Raw genomic sequence first — 7,508 nt, forward strand, 5'->3', positions numbered from 1 at the left:
TAAGAAATACGCAGAGTGCAGAGACTGCGGGAGAGAAAACTTTTCCTCTCTCGCCTAATATTTGAGTTTCGTTTATGTTTTTAGTTTGATGACTACAAGTTCGGCCATGCCTTTTCCACAAGGTTGGCCATGCCTCGGGATGAACTAGTAAGTTATAAGAACGAGATCCATTCACTCATTCACATTTCACAGTTCACATTTCACATTTCATAGTTCACACACTGATCGCTCTATCTCTATAACCACAACACCTAGAAAGCTGAAATTTGGTAGGATTATTCCTTTTATGGTCTAGGTGTGCAATAAGGAAGGATTTTGCGAAAATCTAAACCGATCCTGAGATATGATCGATTTTTGATCGCTAAAATCTCCATAAGAAATACACAGAGTGCAGAGACTGCGGGATAGAAAACTTTTCCTCGCTCGCCTAATATTTGAGTTTCGTTTATGTTTTTAGTTTGATAACTACAAGTTCGGCCATGCCTTTTCCACAAGTTTGGCCATGCCTCGGGATGAACTAGCGGGATTCCGGAGCGAAGCGACGGAATTCAGCTAGTATTACAAAAAGGAAACAAAGTATTGCGGGTAGTGTGCCCATTAGTGCAGTTCTTTCTTTGTGATTTTCCATGTTATAAATATGTAAACCCAATTTTACCTACTTTGAAACTTTTACAGTTTTACTCAGGGACCAAAGTGAAAATACAAATAAGGTCAAAGACGCCTCGAGAAAAAATGCGTATTTTAGGGATTTTTGTATAATACGGTAATGTGCCCACAAAGTGTGCGAACTTTATCCCTTACACTTAGGATTCTGCTTTTTTTTATCTGAATAGGTACATATTTATCAGCTTATCAAGTTCTAACAGATTATTTTTGGGCACATACCTTATAACCAATTCATAATGTCCTAATCATTATTTCTTGATTTATTCATATTAGTTTCATACTTTTGGATAATTTCCGATGGTCGCAGCTTCAGTGCGACATGTACAATTAAATAATATCACTTGAAAATATAAAAAATGCCAGCGAATAGAGCTTTTTTCAGCAATTTTCTTCAAGAATTGTAAAAATTAAAAAAGAAATTTCTTGGCAAACCATGGAGTCAAATTCAAAAAGTCAAATTTCAAATATTTCGCGCCTCAAATGAAAAGCGCCATTTTTTCCACCACATGAGCGGAGCAGCACTTGAGTGGCGCCATTTTAAATTTTGTCCACACTTCAAACCAAACACGTGCTCTGAAACTTCGCATTTTGCTTTTAACATTTTTTTTTCTAGTTTAAGGAACAGGGATTTTTACAGTTTTTAACTACCTAGGTACCTACCTGTTCATTCATTAAATTATTATTAATTTTAGACAACAATTTTTTTTCCAATGTTGAATCAAACAAATGGGTAGATAATAAAATTATCTCGGTAGGTAGGTATGTACTAGGTGGGAACTTTTTTTAGACAACAAATAAAGTTTCTAATGGTAGGTATATATCTTTCGGTGCCTGTAGGTACCTTCTAACAGGGGGTAGGGGGTAGACTATTCTGTTTGTTTTGTATTTTGTTACCATGGCAACATCATTCCAAAAATGTAAACAACCCTCAGTTCCCCGAAGCTTCTCTGCCATTTTCCTAGTGTTTTCATTAAAATAATTCGTTTTAATTTTAAGTGTTTTTATATATAAATATTTTTCACCAATTACCAATCGCCAAGGTACGAGTACCTATTTTTTTATATAGATCGTGTGTTATTAAAATTTAAATCTGTTTATAAAAAGATATCGATTCCAAATTGGGTGTTTAGTTCTCCTGGTCCAAATGGAACAGATTTACCTAATCTAATGGCCGAAGTGTATGTCATTGGACAAATCATTGGAGCAAGTGACTTTCCCGACAAGACGCTGTTCTGCAAATGGGGCATTAGTTTTGGTAAGTCATATAGAATAGGCACCTATTAGTTTTGGTAAGTCAAATTTGTCATTCAGGTTGACAAAAAGTTCTGAAGGTTAAATTCAGCCAGCCTAGTTAGCTTGGAAAGGTAGAGCATCTGTCTTGTAAGCACTAAGTCGGTTCGATTCTGGCCCGGAAGAACTTTATCCTAAACAGATGAGGTTTGTTCTTGGAACGACTGGCTTTCTCCTGTCCTGTGCTCCTCTCTTCGATTTCGGAACGAAAAGACCCCCTCTATCAAACCAGAGGAGGCCTATTCCATGAGTGATGAAGGACTTCTCATAAGCTGAACTTCACACTTTTTAATCCCCGCTTATGCCCGCGCCACTCACACTCAGACTATCTGACAGAAATAGGTCTCAAGCTTTTTCCGCCATGCACGTTACGATCTGATAGCATTAAGGTGTGTTCACACGATCTGATAGCATTAAGGTGTGTTCACACGATCTGATAGCATTAAGGTGTGCTCACACGATCTGATAGCATTAAGGTGTGTTCACACGATCTGATAGCATTAAGGTGTGTTCACACGATCTGATAGCATTAAGGTGTGTTCTCTAACCGTTTAGTCGGTATAGCTGAAAACCGCCAAAAAACGGTCGAAATACCTCCAAAAGCGGTTAAAATACCGCCAAGCGCAGCACCTATATCTCAACTAAACGTTTTGTGTTACATCCTTGTCACATTTGTGAACTACATAGATTTCAAGTCTACCAAATTTCAAGTCTCTAGCTCATACCATTCCCGAGATATTGTTAAATTATACTGAAAACCGCCAAAAAGCGGTAAAATGCCGCCAACCGTTGCATCGATATTAACCAAATGTTTCGTGTCGCATCCTTGTCACATTTTACAGCTGCATACCAAATTTCAAGTCTTTAGCTTTTACCGTTCTCGAGATATTTTGTTTACAGACAGACAGACAGACACACAGACAGACAGACAGACAGAAGATTGGTCTTATGATGATCGTAATATCACTCATATTGCTTAATAGTTTAACTGGATTGACTTTCAATTTAACCTCCGTTCGGCCACAAGCTACCCGCTACCCGCTTCCTTACATTAACGTCTCACCGAGTCTGAGTGGAGCCGGGAAAAGCCATGCAGTAGCACGCGATATCCCACATTTCAAGAAGAAAAGCACTTGGACACACCATTCTTGGACATTGGTAAACAAGACCTCCTGAGCATTCTGTTAAGATGTGCCAGGTCAATACTACCTCCCCTAGACTATGTAGGTAACAGATGGATATCTAGCAGATTTAGCTGTCTAAAATCAACTCATACGATACACACATCTGGTGAAGGTCGCCTTGTTAATTAAGGTGTGAAATCGAACACTAGATCATAGAGAAGAATTATTAATTAATAGATCATAGATGAAATGATTTTAATGAAATAATTATGGAGAATAGTAAATGGTTTATTAGCAAAACTAATGCCCGGGTCAACGGGTTGAAGAGTGTTACCCTGGGACTACGGATGGACATTGGACAAGCGTCAAGAATCAATTTTTGGCCACTATTGTGAAATTACTCCTATACCTACGTACGATTCAAGGCGGATATGGCTCATGAAAATCCTTTTAGCGGTCCAAAGCATACTGTAAACAAACAAAAGGTAAGACATGAAGGGCTTTTCCTGTTGATCAGCTATCGCTTTTTGCACGAGAAATTTGATCGTAGAACCCAAAACACTACCTAAATTACCTATCTAAATGTTCTCCTGGTCCTAGTCGGATAGAATCCAGTGATAGGATTGTAATTTGGAACATGTACATAAGTTACGTGCTTTTCCTACCTACTTTTTATCTACGAGCAGTTCTAGTAGGCTCTACTAGCTATTCAACTTCTACTGTCTAGATAGATAGATAACTGTAGACCCGGGCAAATCAGATGAAATTGCAAGGAAATCTAAATCACACATTTGCCATAACCGGACACTTGTAGATCACGACCGGTTCAATAGAAATGATAAATTAACCATTTTGATCCTTGATCAGAAAATATCGACGCTGAGGAAACAATAACACCTATAGGTATAATCTAAATCAACATTACATTTTGAATCCTGACAAAATTGGCAGTTTAGTAAAATTAATTTGTGACTAAATTCCTAAAACTAGCGCTACAATTTTCATTTTCGTCTGTACCTACCTACCGCCTCCGTAAAAACAAATAAATAAAAAAAAAATAAACAGGTTTTGCCTGGTTTTCCTGAAAAGATCGTTGATTTGAAATTTGATAGGCGGTATTATTTCCTAAACACTAAAACACAACTTGATTAGTGGGTATCTTATATTATAAGAACGAGATCCATTCACATTTCACACACTGATCGCTCTATCTCTAGAACCACAACACCTAGAAAGCTGAAATTTGGTAGGAATATTCCTTTTATGGTCTAGGTGTGCAATAAGAAAGGATTTTGCGAAAATCTAAACCGATCCTGAGATATGATCAATTTTTGATCGCTAAAATCACCATAAGAAATACACAGAGTGCAAAGACTGCGGGAGAGAAAACTTTTCCTCGCTCCCCTAATATTTGAGTTTCGTTTATGTTTTTAGTTTGACAACTACAAGTTCGGCCATGCCTTTTCCACAAGTTTGGCCATGCCTCGGGATGAACTAGCGGGATTCCGGAGCGAAGCGACGGAATTCAGCTATATATTTATATAACTATATAGGATGCTGATCTAGGCCACTTTGGCTGAAGACATAAATTGTGATGGACGGGGCTGACATTCAAAACAACAGACCTAATATATCTACCTATCTATGTGTAGGTAGACCTATCTGTACGAAATATACGAGGATCGACCTAAGAGGTAGGTACCTATACTGACTCTGACAGTACATATCGCATCTTCATCGAGGTACCTACCGAGAGGTAGGTTCCGGCAGTTCGTTCAGTTGAGTCTTGAGTAGGTATCCAAAGTAGGTATAGGTTGTTAGCATACCTACTCCAAAATTGGTAGGTTAAGTACATTAGAAGATTAGAACTAGAGAGTAAGGTACTTATATGTACGTAAGCAGGTATCATCTGTTTGAACTTAATCTTCTTTGCCAACTGTATTGGGGTTCAGACATTTTTGATGTAGTAGGTAACAGGATTACAACACCTGAATCTTGCACGTGCAATGGATGTGTTTGCAATAGGTATCTATCTAGGTAATGTTTAGTTCAGAGGTAAGAAAGGTACCTATGGAACATCAAAAACTTATAATTATATACCTATTAGTACTGAAACGTACTAGGTAACTAGATAAAGTAGGTACAAGTTGGAAGAAGAATTTGCCAAGAAGAAAAATGCCCATTATGCCAGCTGGACTTATTTTGAAAGGTAGGTAATTTATTTGTTGAATTGAAAGGAACGATTAGGTGCAATAACTTTTTAGCACTTCTCTTATTGTGAAAGGGGGTAGAGTCAAAAGCATAAGTATTCTTTGTCCGTTTTTCTTAACTTCTAGCGGTTGTTTTCTTTCAGAGCTTCCCCATCATTTCATTCTGAGTGACGAGTGTACCGCGCCGCAGGCGATATTCTACTTGGAGGAGTGGTCCTCCGAGTGTCGCACTCAAGTGACGGAGTGCACCCCAGCCAGTATTCTGAGTGCACCCCTATACTACAAGCACTTCCTCGTGCTGGCGTCGACTTCCTTTGAGAATTTGACCTCTGTCCAGGTAAGAACTTTTAACTTGGTTTCATTTTACTTTGATTTGGCATGTGAGGCCATCTAATAATCATCTAGATACATAGGTAGTTAGGTAGGATCTGTATCAACGTATTTTAATTTTTACCTATGACGTAATTGTGTTCATTACGTATTCTAGAGTTCCCACAGTAATTCTTGGGACAGCCTAGTTAGCTTACAAGGTAGCGCGCCGACCTTGTTAGCTCTAGGTGTCGGGTTCGATTCCCCCCGGGGCGAACTTTATCCTAAACAGAAATCGTTCGTTCTCGGAACGGCTAGCTTTTCCATGTCCGGTCCTCCTAATCTCTTCGACTCCGGGACAATAATATGACCTCCGTCATTATCGGTCTTATCGTCCCGAAATCGAAGAGAGAAGGAAGACAGGATAGGAGAAATCCAGCCGTTCCGAGAACGAACATTATCCCATCAGGACAAAATCCGCCCCGGGCGGGAATCGAACCCGCGGCCTAGCGCTTACAAGGTACCAACTAAGCTAACTAGGCTGGAGTGTTCTTTTAAAAACACTTTGAATTGCAACTACTGATTTCTGAGGTGTTTTAATTGACCGAGAAACGATTCTTAAGCTCTTGCATTAATTCTTGGTCATCTTCATTTTCAGAACTGTACAAAACAATCCTGTCTTCACATCGACCCGTACTTGTGTCAAAACGACCACTGTGTTCCCATGATAGAGGAAACCCTCCCAATATGGGACCCCGCCACTCAAGTGTGTACCCGGGTAGTCGAGTCAATTCACTACAGGTTCAAGCATAATGGAACGTATGGGCTGATTAGTGTGGCCTTGCATATGACCTTGACTAATGTGTCCTTGAACCAGGATGTACGAGTGAGGACAAGGGCGTCCTTTGATTGGTAAGTAGAGTCATGTTTTCCTTTTCCGAATCTGAGACGATTTTGGTCTCCTGAAGCCCATTTCCCCTCGAAAGGAAGAAAGGAGGTATGTATGTCCAAAATTAGTTTAATTCCTAGGTGGCCTGGTATTCTATACCATTTTGAATTTGAATTGAATTTATTTATTTTAAAGTGCATACAATACAGGTTATACAGGTAATTGACAAAGTATAATGGCAACACCCTATTACATTGTAGACACTAGAAGAATAACAAAATAAGTAGAGGAAAGAAGAAAATGGGAAGTATGATTGATTTAGGGGCGGAAGGAGTGAGAGAGGGAAAAATAAAGAGAAAGGGAGATAGGTGTATATAAAGAGAGAGAGAGAGAGAGAGAGAGAGAGAGAGAGAGAGAGAGAGAGAGAGAGAACCATGAGGAAAGAGAGAGAGAGAGAAAGAAAGAAAGAGAGAGAGGATTAATTTCCTATCAGTGGATGTGCCGAAGTCACCAAATTTTCTCAAGCAAATAAATAAGAGGAGAATGCGTAGCTGTCTATTTTTGAGAATTGAAGATCAGTAGTTTAGTTCTGACCTTTTCATTCAGAAAGAAAAATACACTTTAGGTAAAGAGTATGATCATCTCAACATGGTTGGTTATGGTATCCGGATCGATGATCATTGATCATGAGGGCAATCACGTGATGTTGGCTTTATCCGGTCTCACTCAAGCTGGGTGAGGTTAATGTGAGGAGACGGGTAAATTGTCACAGAATGGAGTGTGAAATCTTTATCCCTAAAAACGGTAGCGGTTATACAGGGTCGTTGCACACCTATCAGTGGCGTAGCGTCCATGTAGGGTGTGTATGGCGGCCCTACACTCAAAAATTCCACTCAAATACCCTTAAATATTGACTTTAAATAATTATTGTATTCTTATTAGATAGATATTGTGATAGAAATTAGTGTCCGCCCTACACTTGGAGTTAGACCACGCTACGCCACTGACACCTATCAAAAA

The 7,508-nt window shown here is 39.1% G+C and overlaps 1 protein-coding gene across 1 annotated transcript in view; it reads left to right on the forward strand.

Annotated features, from left to right (window-relative positions):
• Positions 1-7,508, forward strand: part of LOC103513551 (cuticle protein 64-like) — a gene marked incomplete at its 5' end in the record, with an annotated part of 10,650 nt that overhangs the window by 1,571 nt on the left and 1,571 nt on the right. The window lies entirely within an intron of this gene.

The sequence above is a fragment of the Diaphorina citri genome, unplaced genomic scaffold (assembly GCF_000475195.1).
Source record: "Diaphorina citri unplaced genomic scaffold, Diaci psyllid genome assembly version 1.1 scaffold985, whole genome shotgun sequence".
Classification (NCBI taxonomy): Eukaryota; Metazoa; Arthropoda; class Insecta; order Hemiptera; family Psyllidae; genus Diaphorina; species Diaphorina citri.